The sequence below is a fragment of the Chrysemys picta genome, chromosome 1, assembly GCF_011386835.1.
Source record: "Chrysemys picta bellii isolate R12L10 chromosome 1, ASM1138683v2, whole genome shotgun sequence".
Lineage (NCBI taxonomy): Eukaryota > Metazoa > Chordata > Testudines > Emydidae > Chrysemys > Chrysemys picta.
Window position 1 is genome coordinate 132,254,793 of NC_088791.1, and position 24,441 is coordinate 132,279,233.

Consider the following 24,441-nt stretch of genomic DNA (forward strand, 5'->3'; position numbering starts at 1 on the left):
GGCTGAACTAACTTCAGTACTGAAGATGTTCCCTGCAGGGCAAACGCTGAAGCATGTTAGTGGAGAATGGCACAGTAAGTGTGGGAAGTGCTTCCCTCCCATGATTTTTTCTTCTTGTTTTCAGATTCCTAGAACAATCAGTGACTGGTTCCAGTCATGCTCCTCTGTATCAGATATGGACTGGCTACAGAGCTTGCTTATAGACATGCCAGGTGTCTTCATCATAAGATCCTTTAATGTTCTGCCAATTATGGCTCAGGTTAGCTTAGAATGTTTTATATACAGTGCCACCTAGTGGTGGAACAGTACATTACAGTTTAACATTCCATTACAGTCATTTTCACTGCTAGCACTAAATAGGATTTCTTAGTTTACATTTTAATTAATACATTGAAATTCATCTGAAAGAGGGGGAATAAATGCTTCTGTCTAACTCTCAAGAAAGGTGTACATTTCATGGACATTTTCAAAAGGTATTTAGGCAGGACCGGCCCTAGACCAAATGGCACCCCAGGCAAGGAGCATCTGCAGCACACATACCCACACACGTCATTTGTTAACTTTTGAAACCCTCATTTTTATTGCATTTGTAGCCCATTTCATGAGTTTGATGTACAATTTTCATGTAGGATTTATCCTTGTCAGATGATAAATTTGCACACTAGAAATGTTAAATCTGTATTTATTCATGCCATATATAAACAAATTAAAAAAAAATTCCTTTAAGATTAATCCACATACAGAATACTTGAAAAGTTTTACTTTAAACATTCTATTTTCCCTTTTGTCACTAACAAAAACAGCACCCTGAGCCTGGTGCCTCCCAGTGGTTGCCTGGGTCATCTGCCCCTAAATTCGACCCTGTATTTAAGTACCTAAAGTTGCAGATAGCTAGGTGCTGAATTCCTATTCATTTCAATGCGGGAGTGGATGGGTTGGGGGGGGGGGGGGGGAATAAAAAATACCTAACTCTTATAGAAGAAATCTTCATCAGTAAGATGCCAGAGAACTTTAAAATGGGAATAATGATGCTGACTTCCTTTGTAATGATGGGGAAATTGAGGCACAGAGCAATTAAAGTGACTTACCCAAGATCACCCAGTGGGCCAGTAGAAGAGCTAGGAATAGAACCCAGGTATCTTGAGTGTGGTGCTTTATCTACTAGGCAACAGTGCCTCCCTCTCAGTGCCAAGTTAGGTACCTAGGCACCAGTGGGATTTTCAAAAAAGTGTCTATCTGCATCTTTAATAATAAGATACCTAGCTTTTAAATAGCTCTCAGTAGAGCTCAAAGCATTTTTGAAAAGGAGGGCAGTGCCATTCCATTTTTACAGATTAGGCACAAAGAGGTGGTGAAGGGACTTGTCTACAGCCACCCAGTGGGTCATACCTTCAAAAGTTTGGCAGCTTGGGAGAAGGGAAATCCTTCTGTCTTGCAGAATCTGGGGAGCAGCGTACTTCTGTTACTGGCAGACAGTGTGGGAAGTGTCTTGGTTTTGCAAAGAGAAGAGTTGAATCCTTCTGTCTGTTGTAGGCCCTGTGAGAAAGGAAGAAAACCCATATGGACCCAATTCTTAATAGCCTTTGGACCCATGCAAAGAGGTTGTGAAAGGTAGCATTCTGATTTGGGAGCACTTTACACAGAATTGAATATATAGCTCTTAGGCCTTGATGCTGCAAGTTACTGCATGCAGATGGACCCTTGTGCTGCACAAAGGCCCACTGACTTCAGTGGGGTCAGCCCATGTGGAGTAACTTACAGAATCGGGGCCTAATTTTGCCTTGCCTGCTCACTTGTTTGCCTAGCGATAAGTCTGAATCAGCATATTTCCATCTCCGTTTTGACATTTCATCCTAGACTAAGCCTGTGAAGACAGAAAACTAGCATATGATCTGGCCATTTTGACTGACAAAGGGTAACTGGTAACTATGGTGTCAATGGACATGTGTGTCAAGACCATGGTTTGAGGGCAAACACAAAGAAAATGAAGTTGCACTAGTAGGGAAGATGGCAGAGCTGTTGATTGAAATTTCAGGAGAGAAGCTGAATCAGAAGAATGAATATGTACTTGGGAAGGACACTTAGTGCCATCGGAAAGATCTGGAGAACTGAAAAGAAGAATCCAACACGTAAGGGTGGCAATGAAAGAGGTGGCAGGAGTACTGTGGGACTAGCAATTAAGTAACAAGCTGAAATGAAAAAAAGTTTCAATTCTGTTTGTGTCCCTGCCTGCTCTATGGTTTGGACTAAAATAAATTAAAACCCCACTTTTATTCTGGAATAGAGCATTCCACACATGGAGCTATTCTGGAATAGCTCTAGCAGAATAGTTGAATTCCACAATAGTTATTCTAGTCAATAGCCCCATGTAGACAAGCCCCTAAAGAATTATTATAATAATTTGCATTGAAATAGCAACCAAAAGACTAATCAGGTTCAGGGTCCCATTGTGCCAATTACTGTATAAACACATAAGACATCGCCTGCCCTGAGGAGCTCCTGTCTAAAAATCAATGATTAGATGATTGCTGGGAGCATGTGTGGCAGTTGCCTAATGGCAAGCTAATTAGAAGTTAAGGGACTGGCTTGAGTATTGGGGAATAGAAGGATTGTAATAAGTGTGGACACAAATCAGCTCAAAATTTGGCACATCGTGTTTTAAAGATGATCTGAAGAGGTAGAAAAGAATTGGGTGCTTGTCCTTTTTTGATGATGGATAAAAGAAAATAGCTGCTTATTTTTCCACATTAAAAATTCAAGGGGTTAGATTTTTTAGGGCTGGGAGGGGAGAAGAAGGTGGTGGTACTCTAAACTCTGCCTAGCACAGTCACCAGAGTTAGATGCCTCTAAAGGAGATTGTGCATGCCACCTGGCTGTCCCCCATTGAGGCTTCACTAGGCCCATGGGCTCTGCTAGGATCTTCGGACTTAGCACCACTTGTAAGTCTCCCAAATACCACTCACAAAATTAGATGTCACTTACAGTAACTTGTGCAAATCTGTGACTGCCCCCCCTTCTCACATGAGAAATGAGATCATCATCAATCATCACTGCCAAGCATCACTAGGCATCTAAATCAAGCCCTAATGGTCAATAGTCAGTTACAGCTCTTAACCCTCTCATTCCAGGATCTATGCAGATCCACAGAGGCCTTTTCCAGACTAGAGGTATGTCTACACTAGTATTCTTAACCAATGTAGTGAATATCTTTTATGAAGCCTAATCTGGACATTCCATAAGTGTTTGTTCCAGGCTACTTTTGTAATCTGGAACAAATGTTCATGAAGTGTCCAGTTTACAAATTGTCCGGACTAGAGTGAGGTACCATTTTTTCTGCTGGAGTTTTGTTGTGGTTGTGGTTGTGGTGGTGGGGGGGGGCGGGGTTAAAATGAGGGTGAGGAGGAAGCAGCACCAATTCAGCAACACTGAAACTTTGCAAATGTGTGTCCACTTTACTGACCTGCATCTGTTAAAAACTAAAGATTCTGAACAAAAGTATTTTGTTGTGACTTTTCAAAGTGAAACATTTTAAAAGAAAATTTGAAAACACTTATTTCAAACTGAAAAGGCAATTTAAAAAAGTTTTAAAATAGTCAAAAATCAAATAGTTTTTGACCCAGAACAATTCCTTCCTCCCCCACATCTTCAGAATTCCCAGCCAAAAACCAGCAAGTGATTATATTGTCCAGATTACCATCTTTGTAAAGGCTAGTTACCTTGGATTAGTTGGCAACCAATAAATTGAAAAAAATTCTACAAAGTCTTAAGAAACATCTCAAGGGTTCCATTTGCTTTCAAATGCAAGCAGAGGTTCTGGAGACCAGACAGCATCTTATTATCACATCCAGACCCTAAGAAATTCACACCCTGCTTGCCTTAGGACACTCTGAGCCAGTCTATACTTGGGAAGATTAATAAGCATTCTTCTGCCCTGGCATGCCTGTACCATAACAACAGCTGTAGGAGATATAATCTGGACGAGGCACTGAGTGATCTAGGCTTGCAGGCTGTCTGCAGCTCCAGCGTGGAGGGGATCTTATTCCCCAGCTCTAAAGGGGTATTAAGAATATACTGACCTTTTAAAAAGCAACAGAGGGTCCTGTGGCACCTTTGAGACTAACAGAAGTACTGGGAGCATAAGATTTCGTGGGTAAGAACCTCACTTCTTCAGATGCACTTCACTTGCATCTGAAGAAGTGAGGTTCTTACCCACGAAAGCTTATGCTCCCAGTACTTCTGTTAGTCTCAAAGGTGCCACAGGACCCTCTGTTGCTTTTCACAGATTCAGACTAACACGGCTACCCCTCTGATACCTGACCTTTTAAGATCACATTCTCTTGGTCTTCCAGGCCCATGTCAGCTACTGTTATCCTTGTATTGCAGTCTTCCTAAGGGCCCAACAACATGGTCCTAAGAAAGTCCAGTCCCACATAGCTATTTCCTAGCACTCTCACCCCATGGCATTTCTGGGTCTGCGCCTTAGGCAGCACAAGCACCCACTAGAAGCACTCCCTCTATGTAGTCCCCTCCAGCTGCTACCCCTTTCTGCCAAAGCTGCAGCCTTTTATCCCAGCTATTGCTCCTCAAATAATTAGCCACAAGTGGGGAAGTAGCAGATCTATCCATTAACCCCTTTATGGCTGTTGCAGCATAGGGTCTATACACCTCATCACAGCTAGGATTGCCAATTTTGGTTGGATGCATTCCTGAAGGTTCCATCACAAGACATACTATTTAATTAAAAGATTAATCTTTAATTCCTGGAGACTCCAGGACAATCCTGGAGGGTTGGCAACCGTATATCACACACAGATAACTGGTTTCTCAAGGCACATGTGAGAGCTCCAGAGCCATGTGTGTTCTAGGATGGTTGTGGCCACGGACAATCAAGCTTTCTTCATTTTAATCCATGGCTCCCTTATGCTCAGTTAATTTTTTCTAGAATACTGTATTTTGCTAAAAGGGGCTTGTGCAGTGAGCGTACAGATTAGTCTGGCTGCCAAATGCAGATACTCATTGGAGCAGTAGCAGACTTCAAGCCTATGCTGATTCATCCCATTGTTTATCGGGGGTGCCTGAAATACGGATCCCAGGATTTGTGTCCAATTGTGCTGGGCTGTCAATGAATTGATTTGGGCAACAGAGTGGATTTGCTATCTGAGAACTTAACTCCCAGGATAAAATAGTAGGATTCAGCTGTCTTTGCTTCTGCAAGATGACATTGACTTGTATAGGTGCTTGCTAGCCTCCCCATAGTCTGCCTAGCCACCTGCAGTTCTCCATGCTTGCTGGCCTATGTGCTTAAGTGCCATGTTTGCTAGATCCTATCTGTCTGCCTTTGGCTCCTTAGCGGGTAGCTATTTGTTTAGTGCCTGTGGTTGCTTGTCTGCCTTCCTTGATGTCTCTGCACCTGACAGCTATTTTTTGGGGACATTTGGACTCAGATCCATAAAGGGGCTTAGGTATTGTGATGCTTAGCATCGCAACACCTAACTTTTCGGCACCTTGAAAATTACGGGAACAACACTGCAATCCACAAAGCCTGAGTAAGCTGTGTTGACTAATATATGTTGTCTATCTACATATATATTATGCTGATAATACTACCCACAATACATATTCCAAACATTTAAGTGTACATATTATTAAGCATTAATATAGCAGCTTGTGTTGGGGTATACAAACCCCACACACGGACGGAAGGGGTTAAAGGACAGTCCTGGGCCCAGTTAGCCCTGCTGGTCCAACCCTGCAGAGCATGCTCCAACTGGAGACAGGGTTGAAAGGGGAGCAACCCGGCCCAGAAGGCAGGAGAGGAGTAGAGATCTATCTTGCAGGCTTTTGCCAAAGGGGGCTAGAGACACCTCCCTGAAGTACCAGGACTGTATCCTGAGCCTGGTTGGGGCTTTTTCCTTATCTGGAACCAGAAGTAGAGGGAGTATTGGTAGGGAGTGTCCCAGGGAGGGTAACTCAGAGGGTCCCCACCCTTCAGGGTCAATGCTACTGACCCTCCTAGGGCCTGGGGTTGGAGGCTGATGGAGTGGGGGGGCCTAGGCTCCCCTACCACTACCCCATGGCTGAGTGGATGCTACCCACTGGGCCACCCAGCCCACTAAGGACTCTACTACACAGCTACATAGCCCAAATTGGCCTGTACCTATATTATAATCCTGATCAGGCCCTGTGCACGTTAGGCAGATGAGTGCCTATCTTCCTCCCTTTTGTGGGTTGCTCTGGGGTTTAGGCCTAGAATGAGGCAGCAGTGCGCATGCTTAGAGGCAGAAAATGGACATGTAGGGAACTTTTACTGCAAAAACGTATGTGCCTAGCAAATTTAGGCGCCTACAGGGTCAGGCAGCAGGTGAGTGGGGCGTTTGTGGCTCACAGTGACGTCTAAAAACAGGACTTAAGTGCCTAAGTCCATAAGGGCCTAAGTATCTTTGTGGATCTAGGCCTGCATGCCTAGCTAGACACACTTCTTCCCTGACAAGAGGCTGGCCTGAATACTAAAGTTTGAGCCTGCCTTCCAACCCTCTGAGGTACATGACAGACAGCGTATATGGGCATCTGCCTGAGCATAGTCATGAGTTTCTGTATGTCCCTCTGCTTTCTACAGCGCTTGCATGCATGTCTAAGGAGGAAGAATGGCTTTGTGTTTTGTGTCTTTGTCAATGTACAGACATAATACGTATCCAGAATTATTCTACTCCCCTCCTACCCCAGTGCCAGACACATGCTCACAATAAGACTGGCTTCATCCTGAAAAGGGAGCGCTGGTCTTTCAAGGCTTAGGAAGCGATTCTCCATTCTGACGTGGTGTACTGTTTAGGAACTGGCAGGTGGCATAATAAGTGTGCACCATGAGTCCCTATGTAGGGAAGTTGTGATAGCTTCTAAAGGAGAGGCAACACGTCTCTCCTCATTGAACATCTTCCCATCAGTTTTGAATTACACGTCCACGTCAACGAGGAACAGCTGTGAGTTTAACCTCACAAGGCCATGTTGTAATTTACTTACTCATGCTGAGTAGTATCTTACTCCACAGATACTCCCTCTGGAGTCAGTAGGACTATTTATGGAGAAAGCTGTAGCCCAATATGAGTAAAGGTGTCAGAATCTGGTCCATGGTCTTTGTAAGTACTCCATGATTTGTTTTCTAAAGTGTGATATCACCTGCTTTTCTTCCTGTGATCAGGAATTACGATAGCCAAACCTGATGTGATCCCCGGTATGGAACAAGGGGAAGAGACTTGTTTTCCAAATCTCCAGGTCTCTGTGGATAAGGTGATCCTGAGAGGTTTCTCTACAAGTGAGGAATGAGGATAAGCAATCTAAAACAATTAGAGTATAAATAAGAAGATGGAATTTCAGAAAAGCCAGCATGAAACCTTCAGATTCTGTCTCAAATAATATAGTCCTCTCTTGTTCCAATTGCCATCATATCCTTGTTGCAGATGTCAGTGAGGGCTTTCCATCAATACTGATCGACTTCCTTCCCTCTACCTCTCTTAATATTCAAATGGGATTTATAAGCACAATTTGTCCCCTTCTGGTACTCTGATCAAGGATTATGAAGATTTGGCTCCTGACTATTTATCTCTCTTATCTTATTCTGATTTGGGGTTGTGATTTTGAAGTTTACCTATTCCACACTTGTATGTGTCCCAAGTACACAAATCATGTGCATATTTTCTTTTTATTCCCGAAGATGAGGCGTTCTTGATGGAGAGGCTTCTGCTGGATTCTCCTTCTCATAAAGGACCTGAGCCAGTGGAAACACAAGAGACGTTGTTGGAAAGATCCAACAATAATATTTCCTGAACTTCTGACTGGGGAAAAGCCTGCGACAGTGAGTGCACGTCAGAAAGTGAGAGGAATACCCCTGTGTGGAAGAGCCAGGGTAAAACCACTCACCAGGAAATAAATTTCAAGAACCTCAAAGAAATGACTCTTTGCCAGAAATCCCCCATAGGATAGAGGCTGGGCACATGGCGCAAATGTGGGGAAAACATCAGTCAGAGCTCAGAGCTTAGTCAGCATCAGAGAACCCACATGTTAAATATACTGAGTGTGGGAAAAGCTTCCAGGAGAGCCCCCCTCCCCCTTACATCTCATCAGAGACTCCACAGAGGAGAGACACCCTACAGAGGTAAGGTGTGTGGGAAAAGCTTCAGTGCCAACACGGACCTCGTTAACCACCAGAGAACCCATGCAGGAGAGAGACGCTACCAGTGTGCTAAGTGCGGGAAAGGCTTTGGTCGGTGTTCTCATTTTATCAAGCACCAGAGAACCCACTCGGGAGAGAAACCCTACACTTGTAAGGTGTGTGGGAAAAGCTTCATCCAGAGCTCAGACCTCCTGAGACACCAGATAACTCACAAGTGTGAGAGACCCTATAAATGCCCCCCAGTGCAGGAAAAGCTTCAGCCAGAGCTCACACCTTGTTAGGTACCAGAGAATCCACAAAGGGGAAAGCCCCTACAGATGTACACAGCGTGGGGAAAGCCTCCGAAACAAAGCGCTTCTGTTATTGCATCTGAGTCTCCACGTTGAATAGCAATCAGGGGGGCAGCTGCATTTTTAGGTGTATCAGTCACTCTTCCAATTAACAAAATACATTTTCTGGAGCATCGAGCATTGGAGGGAGAGCAAACATGTTCCTGAGGTTACTGCTCATTTGGGGATTGGGTGTTCTGAACATTGGCTAGTAAGAACTCGAAGCATGAGGGAGGGTGGAGCTGTCATACTAAAAGACTGGATGCTTGTAGAGGGAGTGGTAAGAAGTAAAGTGAAGAGAAAGCAGAGAACAGACACTGGGTGATCAGTCAAGTTGTGGGGAGTGATTCTGAACAGGAGAATAGCAGGGAGAGGAGTTGTAGGGGGTAATTGACTAGAGGCTGGGAGGGATAAGAGGGATTTTTTTTTCTTCTCTTATGTATTTATAGTACTGACAGAGAAGACACAGGAGACAGTCACCTGAAGTCAACCCGTGAAGCATTAAAACCTTTGGGTTTCTTTATTGTGCAAATTAAGTTACATTGATTCTGGAAGGCAGACTCAGACACCCTGCAAAGTATACAGAGAGAATAGCCTCTTGTAATCACAGGTGTACAAAGACTAATAAAACAGCCCAGACGTTGTTTAATCACACAGAACACAAATTAAGTCTGCTTATTCCTGCCTGTAGAGGGGCCTAGAAGGTTCTGAAGCTAATAAATGCATTTGAGAGAAGTGTGTCATTTCAATAGTCTATCTGCAGGAGCAAATAGATTCTGAATATTTCACTGGATCACAGTAAAACTCCAGTTTGCTTTAACTATGGATTTATCCATTCTCCTGGCAAAGGTTGCTTTAAAATGGAATAAAAGAGGGGATCTATTACAGGACAGCTGAAAGCCTGGGGGGTATGAAATGCAGCAATCAATGGTGTAAAAATATAGTATATTGAATAACACTATCACCTTGCTCTTACATAATGCTTTTCATAAGTAGGTCTCAAAGCGCTTGACAGATGGGAAAACTGAGGCACAGGGAGCTGAAATAAATAGAACCATTCACTCCTAAGTGTGTTAATGGGGGAGGGAAGGATTAATAGGCTTTGCTACAGAGAAAGTAAAGATCCATTTTTCAACGGTAGAGGAGAATTTATGAGCTGAAGTATGACAGGAGATGCAGAAAGGAAGGCTCTCAAACCAATGAAGATGAGAATGTGCAAAGAGACAGAGAGGGGGATGGTACTAGAGAAGAATTACCAGGCTTTGCTGTTTTCATAATACAAGACCCCCTTGTTACTGCCCAGCTAATCCTGGGGGAAGGGCAAGCGGGGGTAGCATGGGAGCTTCAGGGCTGGCTGTACACTACTTCTAAGCAGCACGAGCTAGTGTATCTACCTCTTCCCTGAATGGCTACAGGAGGCCAGCAGAGGAGAGTAGGAGGAACTACTGCCATCTCTGGGGGGTAGCTCCTGGAGTCGAGGGAGAGGCACTGTAAGCACCAGCAGATGCAGCTGTGTACTGGTTTTTCAAATCTAGGGTCTCAAAGGCCAGCTGAAGCAGCATTCTGATTAGATCTTATAAAGAATTACTTCAGAAATAATGTCAAAATGCACATTTTGTGGCCCTACTTGGCATGCAAATTAGCCCCTGCTCCCATTGGAGAACTTTGGCTAGGCCCTGCCCCCTCTCAGGCAATGGGTGGGGATGGGGTTCTTTCTGAAAAACAGTCCTGAGCCCCTAGATTCAACTGAGATGCCGACAATGAGGAATAGCAAGAGAAGGGTTTGCATCAGAGGTCTTCATACTTGCCAGCATCTTCAGAAAAAAAAAGGGGGGGGGGTTAATTTGCAAATATGTTTTTAGGCCCGGCCCAGCCCAGACTGATGATTCACTGGGTTGCAGCCATTGTTGTAGCTGTATCAGAGCAAGCACTAGTGCTGACAGGCAAAGTTGCCATTTGCACTGGGGGAGCTTACCTTGAGTTTCAAAGAGGCATAACCTCCCCAGGTGCAATCCGTGTCTTTGCCTGTCTCAGCTACAGTAATAATGACTGGCCACCAATGGCTGAAACTTCACAAATCCCTATAGAGGGGCAGCTGATGAGGCAGGTGCACTCAACCCATTGAGGGAGGAGCTGCCATGAACTCTCCACAATACTGAGACCCAAACTAAAGAAGAGGAGCTGGAAGCTCCCACTCCATGACCAAGCGCTGTCATTCCTAACTATCTCTCAGTGAATTAATCATCTGCCTGCCCTCTGACACACATGCACACACAAACACACACTCACACGTGATCCTCACACTCCGGCCCCACTCCCCACTTGGAATAACAGTGAAAGGAGGCCCACTTCTCCACCCAGCGAGGCAGTGGCATGGAGCCACTTTCCCCCCAAGGGATGGCAACAAACCCATCTCCCCAACCCTTTCAGGAGCAGCATGAACAGCATCAAGGGTCGTCTCTGGCACGCACCCCACGGGCAGGAACAGCAGCACAAGGCCCCCTGGTACTTACCAGAAATCCATCCCAGTGGCCGTTTGCTTGGGGATGGCTAGCCCCAATGTGCTCTTCTTCTCCTGCCACACGCACAGTCCTCTGCTGGGATGACATTGGCAGGGCTCTGCGGGCAAAGAAACCAACATGCCATTGAGATGACTTGGAAAATTCACCCCATTGTTCCCAGCTCTCCGCAGATTCAGGCAGACGCCCCCAAATCAGTTATGCTGGAGTCATGTCTTCAAGTGTCTCTTCACAAGCACTAGCAACTTTCATAAAAATGTGAAAAGTGAGATATCGATGTAATCATATCCTTCCCAGGAGCTCTTGTCCTATGCGCAAGCCAACAGTATCTATTCCTCAGTCCAGTCCTGCCCCCCTCACACACACACAAACCACTGCCCAAAAAACTAATCTGCCCCTGCACACATTCACAGAAACACACATCCCCAGCTAATCTCGAAACACAGTGAATTACTATGGCTTTCTCCCTCCATACTGAGAACCCACTCCAATGAATTATTTGCCCCAACAGCCCCTGATATCATTTGGACTCCCTCAACGCACCTCATCAACGATTGCATCAAAGATTGATGCCTATCTTTTCCCTCTGGCTCTTTTCTTTGCTCCTCAACTTCAACATTCCTCTCCAGGAAATGCATGGAGCTCAGAGCCCCAGGCATTGTTTGGATTCCCACCTAGTCAGCTGCCAACCATAAGCAGCAGAGACTGCATTATACTGTGTGCTATTTTTACACACACATACATAAACAAAACACCTTAGAACACTAATACTTTTCATTCAAGCTAGCTAAATGAGGATCCCTTGCAGAAACAAGAACCCCATTAAACAAATACTAACAGAGTTTCAGTTACACAAATTGCACTTCCTGGAGTGACTGCCAAAAGCGGGATGATATTTACTAAGTGCCAGGTGACTCATCTCTCTCTTACCAAAAATATTTTCAAACATAGGGAAACACCAGAGATGAAATAGCAATGACTTGATTCATTCCAATTATGAATTTTCCCCCAAATTATGTCAAAATGAATAATTCAATGTACTACTTAGTATGCAAATTAACACTTGTTCCTATTGGAGGGCACTGGTTATGCCCCCTTCCCTCCCAGGCAGAGATATTGGGTGGGTGCCTTGTGAACATGGGTCTGAGCCCCCCATAATCAGAATCAGAGACACACTTTCCCGGAAGTACAAGGAGTAGAAGGGGATTATGTGTATCTAAAGTCTTCATACCTCTATGCTTCAGATGGCATAAGCTGCAGAGGAGGCTCTTTCTTCATTAACAGTGACAGGAATAGGACCGAGGTCACTGGACTGAAGAGGAGCAGTCAGGCTCTCCTGTTTGCACTTTCTCAGGAGAACACATGGACATGAAAGGAACCAGAAAATACATTTTAAAGCTGACTAAAGGGAATCCATACATTTTGCACAATGTATGATTGGCCTGTGAGACTCACTGCCACAAGATATTATTGAGACCAAGACTGCAGCAAGATTTTTAAAAGGATGAGACATTTATATAGACAATGAGAACATCCACAATTACATTAGATAGAATAAATATGAGTAAGGAGGATAATCCCTGATGCTAGAGGGTATAGGCCAACCCATTAATGCTAGGGGCTAGGAAGAAACTTCCCCCATGCAGTGGTGACACCTCTCACAATTTTATTGGAAGTCTTGTAAATAATTAGTGTTTGTTTTAGGGGCCCAGCTGCTGGAGTTGTTTGAATATATGAGAATCTCGGCTTTCATTGAAAGAAAAAAGTTTCTACCCACTGTGGTTGTCCAGAACAGCTTGAAAAGATGAGCTGACTGTACCCCAAAGCCTCAAAACCCAGAGGCAAATTAACACCCCCCATAATGCATTTTTAAATTATATTTTGTAATAATCTCTTGATTTTTGGCGACCTAACTCAATTTTGTAACTTTGGGGGTTAGTGATATAGCACAGGGGCAGGTTATTCCTTAATTGTCCATTACAAGGTTTCTTTGCACTTTCTCTTTACTGTCAGGGTGGGATTGCTGGGTAAATGATCCGATCTGACCTGGCATGAGAGGGAATTGCTGTTTCTGAGCAAGCTAAGGTGATGGAGAGAACTGAGAGCATTTTTGGAAAGAGTTACTTATTTCCCCGAATCTGGGGAGTTAAGGATTAAAACCGGAGAGCAACTGATGTCTCCTTTCCCCAGAGAGGACCAGGAAGTAATGTGAGGGGAAGCGAAAGGCACATGGAACATCCTGTGCCAGCCATCCCTTGGAAACCCGGTGTCTCAGCACCGAGATCGCTCACGGCACCTGGACCCTGACTGACTGAATCCCCATCTCAGCTCCTGCTCTCTGTGCCCCGGCACACACCATGGATCAAATTAACAACCCCGTCCCTGCTGCCAGCTGAGCCGTGAGTCAGGGGGTCTGGGATAAAGAGAGAGCGGAGAGAGCTGCAGCAGGGCACGGGACAGAAAACAGCAGAGAGGTCTGGAATTGCTAGCAGCAGGACCTGGTAAGGGAAGGAAGGGGACTGGAGTCTGAGCTGCACCGGGATGGAAATAAGAATAATTCAGGCACCGCACATAGGTGTGTGTGCATCCTCAGCACACATGGTGACAGCTGACCCTCTCTGCCAGGATTTCAGGAAGGGGATTGGTGAGTAAGAGCTCGACTATAGGAGTAAGTTGTACAGCTCTGACTATAGGGGTGTGGCTAAAGCAGTACCTAGTGCGGATGCATTTGTATTGATATAAAAGTGTTTATATTGGTATCGTTTATTCCTGTTTGGGAAGGGGAATAACTATACCAGTATAAGGCACCACTATACTGGTATAACTGTCCACCCTAGAGGTTGCATCGGTATCACTAGGTTGGTAAAAACACACACCCTGACTGACATAGTTATGCCAATAAAATGTGTACCTGTACACCAAGCCCAAACATTCCCCAAGAACTAGCTAGTCCTACCAAGTGGAAGTTTTGAAAATGCCAGGAAGGCGCTATTTCCTCTGCAGCAATGGTAGAACCAGTAGTGGAAACACCCTGCCCACTGCTCATCTTTATCTACCACGTGTCCTCCACAGCACCCTCTATCACGCACTCTACCCCAAACACCATTCACAAACATTGCCTCCTACCACACCCACCCATATCTCCTGAAGACATCTCAGACCACAGCTACCCTCTTCCAAACATCACGTATCGCCAAAATCTGCTCCATTGCACCCCCACGTTTATTCACCAGCATCATCAACACCAGACTTCATAAGGGGAGGGTGTGGAATAGCTGTAAGTCTGCAGAGGCTCAACCCTTCCTTAAAAAAACATTGTTTGATGTTGAAGTCCTTAACACCAAATATTGCCCAGTCTCTACCGTCCCATCTTTGGGGAAGGAGATAGATGGAGAAGCTGGTAGCTATTTATCCAACATCATAGCAGGTTCTAGTCTGGGGGTTGGGCACCAGTGGTGACATAACAGGTTCCAGTCTGGGTGCTGGGCTTCCTTCGGTTCTGAGGCCAGGCTGATCAGGATCATGCTGTTAATTATAGGACAGGATCAGTTGGCCAATTTGGTCATGATGCACTTTTTAGTATCTTTTTATATGACTAACCATGGGTAGTTGCTTTGCTGACTAAAGGTCTGATCCAGTGCCTGCTGAAATCAGTTGGAGGCTTTCCTTTGACTTCAGTAGGCTCTGGATCAAGCCATAAGAGAAGTTGCCCTCCAGAGGATCTAGACATACCTAAATGTTAGTAGTCAGTTACTGGGAATGGAAAATTACATCCTTATGGAAAGATTTGTAATGTGGTGTCCTTCTTTGAGCAATCCAGTCTCTTCTGTTGCTATATATTTGAAAAATGTACCAAAATTCTATCTGGGTGGAAGAGTATCATCACTAAGCTGATGATACACAGCTTATGATGTACATTGCCCTGTGGATCCTGCAAGTTTGGTCTCTCTTCTGGAGGATTTCTTGGATGCTGTCACTGGTTGGATGAACTGGAGCTACCTCATACTCATTTCTGGGAGAGCGGAAGTCTCGATTCTGGGTAGAAGATCTTTTCTACACAGTGCCTCACTTCTCCTTCCTGTCCCCACTTGCTGAAGGGATTTGTTCAGAAGTAGTGAGTCAGGTTAAGAATAGTTTTGTTGCTTTTGAGCATGCCCTTTTCACAGAAAACTCCCAGTTGGACATAACGTGACAGTTCATTGGAGTTACACCAATTGTGAAGGTATGCCTTTATTTGCCCTGTGATGACCATTGCAGCAGTAGTATCTTGCCTCATAACCACAAGGCTCAGTTATTGTGCTTCCCTCTTATCAGGGCTTCCATGTCATTTGCAGCTTGTTCGAACCACAGCAGCATCTGTGCTCATTGCTTTGAGCAACCAGGGCTGCTTTGCGTTCTTTATACTTGCTATGTCTAAGATGGTGAATTGACTAAGTATAAGCTTTTAATGGCAGGTCCTAGCTATATTTGTGACCTCATCTTTGAGCCTCATTCTGCTGCTTATCCATGTTCCACACAACATGGCTTATAGGGATCCTACTGTGGCATTTTCAGTTGGCAGGCGATCACACTTTTCTTGATGGTATGGAGCCATTTCCCCCCAGGAAATCCATCGCACCACACATTTAAAAGGTATCTACTTTCACTCTGGAACTGTTTTTCAGACTGTGCGTTGTTGGCCCCATATTTATTATTTTTTGCTGTCATTTGCCTCCTTTTTTTCTCTTGGATTCCTCAATTGCTTCAGTTTGACTTTTTCATTGTTATTATATTTCTAAATGTTGTTATGTTCCACCAAGCTCCAGCTGCCTTGGCTGAGGGGGACATGTGTGTGTGGGGAGGGAGCGGGGACAATTTATATCTAAAATTCTTCTTTTAGTTTAAAATCGATTTGTTTATCACAAAAGACATTTTGTCCCTCTCTATCTCCTGTTAGCTGCCCCGGGCTTCCACACCCCGGCCCACATCAAGCTGCATAAACACACAGACCTTGTGCAGGTATGTTGCACCAGCTCCGCCCCTATCCCTAGAGCCTGCCTGTGCTGCTGAAAGCTATTCATGTTGCCCTGACACCGCCAGCTCCTTCCCTCTCTGTTCAGAGGTGGAATTATTGCTGGAGCTGTAGGCAGTGACCGGGGAATGGTTGTACTTTCAGGTGGCAGAGACATTCTACATCAAAGACAAGGGAACTCTTTGGGATGAAGAAAAGAGAAGTGTCTGGAGGGATATCATGCAGGAGGATTGTGACACCAAGCTCTTGCTAGGTAATAGCACCTTTTGTTTCTGTTTAGTGCCCAGTCTGGCTTCCGCTCAGGGTTCTTTCCTGGGTTCCTTATGTTTCCGGGGAAAGAATTTATACCATTCCCAGATCCTGTGTGATAGAAACTGTGTCCCTTCAGTGAAATACTAAATTCAGAAACACAGTGGCGGTGCTAATCCTACCAGGCTAAGAGCATTCTATGAAAGGAGAATGCTTGCATTTACATGTACATGCTTGTAGTAATACAAAATAATTTATTCCCCTTCCTTGGCTCTTGCTTCATTCTCAGAAGGGTCTCTGACTGATCTGCAAGTACAGAAATGATCAAGTGCCAGTAGCTTAATACTTGTGCTGAGTCATCAAGTCCCCATATGTGTGCATATCTCTGAATCTCCTACCGTAAAAGTTTTGCTTTCCCACAAGAGCTCTGTAAACATCCTCCGTCTGTTCAGCCAACAGGCACTCCAGCACATAAAGGAGATAGTTTTAAAATAACAGGTCATTGCTTGTCGTGAGTACTCTACAGGTATTTAATAATATTTGCTATCATTTGTTTTGTTTCCTCATGAGTAGGATTTATGATTTCCAAGCCTGATGTGATCTCCCAGGTGGAACAAGGGCAAGAGTCAGGTGCCCTGACTCTCCAAGACTCCAAGAAAATAGACATCTTTAGAGGCACCTGAACTGGTGAGAGTTTATTTTATGTTCATTATTTATTTGCATCTCTAAGGTCTCCCTCATTGTAGTACTGTATACAGTCTCCCTTCCTATAACTTAGATCAAAAGGATATGTTTCCTTGAGAAACAGGTGCATATACTCAATGCTCCCACGTGGTGGTCAGAACAATATGAATCAGAACCAGAGGACACTAGCCAGGATACTGATTGCTGAGGGGAATTCCAACAGTGACAGCTAGCCAAAAAGTCCAGTCAAAGAGACTTAAAAATGCAGTCTTGCATCACACTAGTACAGTAGCTATCTTAGACTTAGATGACATTGATGCATGGAGTTCCAACAAATCCTCAATGGTCTCTCAGGTCTGTCTCATCTCAAGTTAACCAGTATTGTAAAGTGCTATCATCTATCAGTGGTCCCTTTATCCATCTTTTATCTGAGTGCTCGGAGGAAATCTTGAAGCAGAACTGATCCCCTGTGTGGAAGGGATGCAGAAGATTGAAATCTTGGTTTTCAATCTTATAAATAATGATAGTTCGTTTTATTTTTATTCTAGCAGACAATAAGATCATCCTGAAGAGGTCACTCCTCAGCAGAAAGATCCCAAAAAGACAGAACCATACTGGACATTAGCTGGGAGACCAGCAGGGGATATTGCCCGGAATCCTGACTGTGGAAAAATCTCAGAGTCAGGGCAGGTCAGAAAGGAAAGAGGGAAATTCTGTAGGGAAGAACCAGGATAAATTGGTTCGCCATGAAAGAGGTTTGGGAGGACACAAGAGCATCATTGCCCAGGGAGAGAGTCCGAATACGTGTATAGGATGTGGGAAAAGCTTCTGTCTGAGATCAAATCTTATTACACACCAGAAACTCCACATGGGAGAAAAACCTTATAAATGTACTGAGTGTGGGAAAAGCTTCCTTCAGAACTCTAAATTTAGTCAGCACCAGGGAATCCACATGGGAAAGAAACCCTATAAATGTCTGGAATGAGGAAAAGGCTTCACTCTGAGCTCCACACTCATTCGTCATCAGAAAACCCACAGGAGAGAGAGGCCCTACAGATGCACTGAATGTGGGAAAAGCTTCAATAAACACTGAACACTTGCACAGCATCAGAGAATCCACTCCGGAGAGAAACCCTTCAGATGTGCAGTATGTGGGAAAAGCTTCAGTCGGAGCTCAACGCTCATTCAGCATGAGAGGATCCACACAGGGAACAAACAGCATAAATGTGCCGAATGCGGGAAGAGATTTAGTCAGAACTCAGATCTGATTGTACATCAGAGAATCCACATGGGCGAGGAACTCCACGATTGTACTGAGTGTTGGCAAAGGCTTAGCTGCAGGTCAACGCTTATTAAACATCAGAGGATCCATACAGGACAGAGACCCTATAAGTGCCCTGAATGTAAGAAAAGCTTCTCCTGGAGCTCAGACCTTATTTGTCACCAGAGGGTCCACATGGAGGAGAATCCCTATAAATGCACTAAGTGTGGGAAAAGCTTCGGTCGGAAATCACAACTCATCCAGCACCAGAAAATGGTGAGTCCTGAGGGTCTGGGCTGACATTCTTCTTACCATCCACTTGACATTTAAAAGCATACTTAACGTAGGTAATTCTTAACAGTTGGAGGAATTTAATTTATGCCACTTTAGAATTTAATTCTCTCCCTTTCTCCAATTTTTTCCTCATTCCCTCTTCCTTAAACAAAACGAGCCCAGAAACCTCCCTGACTCTCTCCGTCTTTTGCAGTCTTTCCCTCTTCTATTTTCTTTGCCGCTTCTCGCTCTCCTTCATTGCATAAAACAAACCCACAAAGCTTTCAGGGGAACCTTCCTCGTGTATCCTGCCTCTTACACTCAGGATGCTTTTCACGCTCCCTAATGCTGCTCTATCCTCTGCTACCCAGCTAGTGACTGACCATTAGGGTTGTCAGCTGAGTAGGGAACTCTTCCTGTTTCAGATACAGATGATATTCGAGGAAGTGGCTGTGTATTTCACCCAGGAAGAGTGGGCACTTTTGGATGAAAGGCAGAGAGAACTCTACAGGGGCGTCATGTGGGAGACATTTGAGACTGTGATCTCACTGGGTGAATGATTGTTTTCATTTGGTTAATAAATTCTGCCCAAATATTTAACATATCATGACATCAACTGTTTTCTGTCTCATGAATGGGATTTCTGGTTCCCAAACCTGATGTGATCTCCCAGACGGAACGAGGGGAAGAGCCATGTGTTCCAGATCTCCAGGCCACCAAAAAAAGAGAGGTTCTGAAAGCTACCCAGACAGGTGAAGACTAAGTTGTTGAACCAACTGAGAAACGATCCATGAGTAAAGTATAATGCTGGAATTCCAAGACAGCCATCAGTTAATACAGTAATAATATTTGGTGACCATTATAGTGTTTCACATGTTCAAAGAACATTCATTTAATAAACTGGTGTCAGAGTTATGACTAGAATTTAGGCATTCCTGGATGCTAGCCCTGTGCTTAGTCCTTTAGTCCAATGGGTGTTAGGCATCTAAATACCATTAAGGATATGAGCCTTACGGCTTGTCTACGTTACCCACTGGATCGACAGGCAGCGATCAATCCAGCGGGGGTCGATTTATCGCGTCTAGTCTAGACACGATAAATCTACCGCCGAGTGCTCTCCCATCGATTATGGTTCTCCACCAGGGCGAGAAACGCAGGCGGAGTCGACAGGAGAACATCAGCCATCGACTTACTGCAGTGAAGACACCGCGGTAAGTAGATCTAAGTACGTCGACTTCAGCTACATTATTCACGTAGCTGAAGTTGCGTAACTTAAATTGATTCCCCCCCCCTCCACCCCGAGTGTAGACCAGGCCTAGGTCTTCATTACTTTGCTTCAGAATTGGCCCCATCCTTTCTCTAAAGATTTGGTTCCTGATTATCAATCTCATAAATAATTTTTAGATTTGGGATAAATCCTTTGCCATTCTTAGTTCTGGGGTTTGAAATTGTTTCCCCCCCCCCAAAGAAATCATATATATTTTTATTTCAGCAGATGATGAGGTCTTCCTGAGTGAAAATAAGGAGGAGAATTCTCCCCTGAGAATACACAAGACAGAGAGACTGAACATGTGTGCAGACCTTATTAAACATCAGAGATCGCAAATGGGAGAGAGACCATATAGATGTTCTGACTGTAAGAAGAGTTTTAGTCGGAAATCAGATCTTACTCAACATCAGCGAATCCACACCAGGAAAGAAACCCTATACATGTGCTCAGTGTTGGAAAAGTTTCAGCCAGAATTCATCGCTCACTCGACACCAGAGAACCCACGGGGGAGTGAAACCCTATCCCAGACTGAGTGTGCCCACTTATTCCTGTGGAAGATACATTAATAATGCATGAGAGATGGGACAGAAATCAATGAGAGCTGCACTTTATGGGGGCACATGGGCAATGTGTGGCACTGCCAAAAATAAACAGATTAAAAACTACATCATGTGAGGGAAGTGGGGCGGCAGTGATCAGGAGAAGGAGTATGTGCTAAGGTGATTGATCCTTTGGAGATCATTTTGTTGGCAAAATCCTTCCCCAGGAGGAGTGTGTGTTGTGAGAATGGAACACCTGGAATTGATGAGAGATGGATGGGAAGTATAAACCAGAAGGTGAGGGAGCTGGATGCTAAGCACAGGGTGCTGAAAGGAGCAGTCATTGTAGAGATCAGGGGATGAGTGTGTAGAGCCAGAAGAGCAATGTGGGTCCTGGGGGATCAAACATTTAGGGATCATTGGGGTTGTAACAATCTTGGGGTTCATTAAATAACAAACCGGTGAATGAGAAAAGAATAAAATTTTAATAAAACAAATTGGAGAGCTAATGTGGTGAACTGCACACAGCCATGCGGTGTACCCACCCCCCTGCATCCAGGGCACATCTCCAAATTCCTATGTTCATAATACTGTCCCTTATAAGGGAGCATCTCTAAATTATAATCTTCTACAAACATATCTCTACATCTTCCCTCTTAAAGAGAAATGAATTAACTCATATATATATATAGCTAACAGCTATCTAATAACACATGCATTACATTTCAACCTATGTAGTACATTTCCATAAACCCAATGTGTCACCTACCTAGTAAAGAGAGATTACCAGCATATCACTCTTGATTGAGTTTTTACCACTCACTTCAAATACGCATTCCCCAGGCAGGTTAGCAAGTCTCTATGGTCTTTCAGGACATTTATTTTCCCGTTCTGGTCTTCTCAGTATCAACCTTTCATTACAGTCTGAGTTGTTCTCTTGTTCGTTGGCAGTTTCTCCTTTGTGCATTGATGATAAAGGATCAGTCAGATGGGAAATGCCAGAGTCCACATCTACTGTCAATGTGTTGGAACTTTCTGGGATTACTCATAGATCCCTTTGATTACGTCGAAATGTGTCCCTCTGGTCTACATAAGACCTTGGATGCAGCTGTTCTTTAATGGTATCTCTTTGGTCTCAAGTATTAGAGGTGTGATTCCTTGGACACACTCCATCACCTGGGCTAAGAGATGGGAGATCACGGGCCCTTTTGTCAAAATAATATTTCTGCTTCCACTTCTGATTTTCTTTCATCTTCTGTATGGTATCATTGTTATGAGATTTCAGTACATTCTCAGTAATTGGTAAATTATATCTGATCCTTCTTCCTATTAACATCAGAGCTGGAGAAAAGCCATTCTCCAGGGGTGTACTTTGATAAACCAGTAATCCTTTATACAAATCATCCCCACTGTCAAAGGTCTTTTTCATAAGGTTCTTTACTGTCTGTATAAATCTTTCCACAAATCCATTTGATTGGGGGTAATTTGGATTTGATGTTTTGTGATGAAAATCCCTATCTATGGCAAATTGCCTAAAATCTGCCCTGGAAAGTTGCAGTCCATTATGGCTAAAGACTTCATCTGGAATTCCATGTTTGGAGAAGATTCCCTTCATGCCAGCTATCACTGACTTAGTATTATGCAGTGTGCCAATGTCTGGATGCAGGAAATAATAATCTGTGACTCTTAAATAATCCTTTGGTTCCCAGGTAAATAAATCCGTGCCTACCTCCTCATAAGTCCTTTGTGGAACTGGATGAGGTCTCAGTGGCTCTGCCTGTTTGCATGGCTTGTATTTCAGCATGAAAAGCAGTTTCTGACCACATGAGTAATGTCATGATTGATCCGTGGCCCGCACAGCACCTCTCATGCTTGTTGTTTGCACTTCTCAATTCCTAAATGACCCTTGTGGATCTTCTGTAGAATTTCTTTATGGAGGCTCATTGTAATTACAACCTTACTGCCCTTGGAAATCACCCCACCTATCACAGTAAGCTCATGTTTGCAGTTCCAATACTCTCTTATACTTGGACAGCAACTGCTTATTTCTTCAGGCCACGGTTTAATTATCACTTCTTGAAGGATTCCCAATGATTCATTTTGCTCCGTTTCCTCTCTTATTTGTTGCAGTTTCCTGTTAGCTGTGGGAATTGACTTTACAATCAAATCTACATAGGCTTGCAGCTCTGTCTCTAAAGTGTTCTCTGGTTTCTCCCTTTGTCTCTGCTTTCAGTTGCAAACACAGGAGTTAACTTCAAAATAACTGCAGTTTCCTTCTCATTCAGCACTTCTGACACGATCTTGAAGTTCATTAAATTGCAAACCAGTGAATGAGAAAGATATTAAAACTTTAATAAAACAAACTGGACAGCAATTGTGGTGAACTGCTTCACACAGCTCTGCGGAGTTCCCAAACCCCACCCTCACTGCCTCCAGAGCACATCTCCAAATTCCTATGTCCATAATACTGTCCATTATGAGGGAGCGTCTCTAAAGTATAATATTCTACAAACATATCTCTACAAGTGTGGTGTTTGTTTTGAAGGGGAAATAGCTGGGTGCTGTGTTCATAATTAGCTTGGGTATCAGGAGAGTGGAACATAATGAAATAAAAGGGGAAGACTATTTTAAACATCTTGATTACTGTGATTAAGGCCTTGAAGGTGTCCATATATCCTGACTATAATCCCTCCTAGGCTTTTGGTTGCCATTAGATGCGGTGACACCCTACACCCCCATGTTCATCTTTATAAAATGATTGTGTGGTATCCAATGCAAAGTTTGTCATGGTGGGTGTCTTTGGAAGGCTCATGATGCACTGAGCATGGTTGTTATAGTGATGTTATAGTAATTGTTACAGTAAGGTTATAGTAATGTTATAGGTTATAATTTCATGTATATAGTTATGAGGCTGAAAATGTATCTTCATGGCTTAAGGCAAGCTCAGACAAAAACTCTCCAAGAGCAGAGAGGCAGTTCACACCTCATCAGGGCAGGTATGAGACAAACCCAGCTCAGCCTCACAAGAACAAAAGGCACTGGCCTAGGCCGCAACAAAAGAATCTGTTAGACTCTCCAAGGAGTCACCCTCCTTCCTTTGGTCAGTTTGGAACTGCGATGAGGTAATGCTCACCTGACTCTGAAGGGTGGCGGGGGAGGAGTGGGAAGCCAAGAGGGAAGAATGGACATGATAAAAGGGAGAGACATTTGCCATGCTCTCTCTCTCTCTTCCACCTACATCTACGGACACCGCACCATGCGACTGAAGCGCTGATCAAAGGGGAGAGCTTGGCTGAAGAGCAACCAGCCAGCCTGTGGTGAGAAGCATCTAAGTTTGTAAGGACACTGAAAGTGTTAAGATCAGCTTAGAATGCATTGTAATTTTATTTCATTTGACCAAATCTAACTTGTTATGTTTTGACTTATAATCACTTAAAATCTATCTTTATAGTTAATAAATCTGTTTGTTTATTCTACCTGAAGCAGTGTGTTTGGTTTATAGCGTATCAGAGACTCTCCTTGCCATAACAAGCCTGGTACATAACAATTTATTTGTTAAATTGACAAACTCATATAAGCTTGTAGCGTCCAGTGGGCATAGCTGGACACTGCAAGAAGGAGGTTCCTAGATTTGTGTCTGGGACCGGAGATATTGGCTAGTGTCATTCGGTTGCACAATCCAAGGAACAGCTTACATGCCGGAGGCTGTGCATGAACAGCCCAGGAGTGGGGGTTCTCACAGCAGAGCAAGGTAAGGCTGGCTCCCAGAGTCAAGGATTGGAGTGACCTAGCAGCTCACCAGTCCGGATAACACCAGAGGGGAATGTCACAGATGCCCAGATCCTACACCCAATAGTTTGGTATTTTTCATAACACTTTAGTTTGTGGTGTTAAGTTTGCAATGTCTACTCAGATGCAATAAGAACTCTTTCTTCAATATTCTGTGTTGCTTAATCCTTGGTGTTAGAGTCTGATTTCAGATGTCATGTTTAAAAAGTGCTCTGGAACATCCTCTTAAGGAATCCCAAGGAAAACAGTTGTTCTCTGGGTGAATGTCAAATTTCTTCGAGATCTCTTGGGGACAATGAAAGGTTCCATTATTGGAGAAGTCCTGCAGGCATAGAATTCCTCTTCATGCC

General features: G+C 44.0%; 2 long non-coding RNA genes across 5 annotated transcripts; one reads left to right on the forward strand and one right to left on the reverse strand.

Moving 5' to 3' along the window:
• Positions 1-220: 220 nt before the first annotated feature.
• Positions 221-22,726, reverse strand: LOC112059194 (uncharacterized). Of its 2 annotated transcripts, XR_006173227.2 has the most exons (4): positions 21,072-22,726; positions 11,010-11,115; positions 7,643-7,762; positions 542-1,536 (listed from the first exon to the last, which is right to left on the reverse strand). It is a non-coding gene; the product is annotated as an uncharacterized LOC112059194 (long non-coding RNA). The 2 variants fall into 2 exon arrangements; XR_002888449.3 differs by lacking the exon at positions 7,643-7,762 and having other exon boundaries at positions 221-1,536.
• LOC103305900 (uncharacterized) lies at positions 15,890-22,688 on the forward strand. 3 transcript variants are annotated; one of them, XR_010593352.1, is made up of 6 exons: positions 15,890-16,013; positions 16,171-16,279; positions 16,849-16,962; positions 17,508-19,245; positions 19,637-19,704; positions 19,986-22,688. It is a non-coding gene; the product is annotated as an uncharacterized LOC103305900 (long non-coding RNA). The 3 variants fall into 3 exon arrangements; XR_010593353.1 differs by having other exon boundaries at positions 17,508-18,496; XR_010593351.1 differs by having other exon boundaries at positions 17,508-19,704.
• Positions 22,727-24,441: the final 1,715 nt, after the last annotated feature.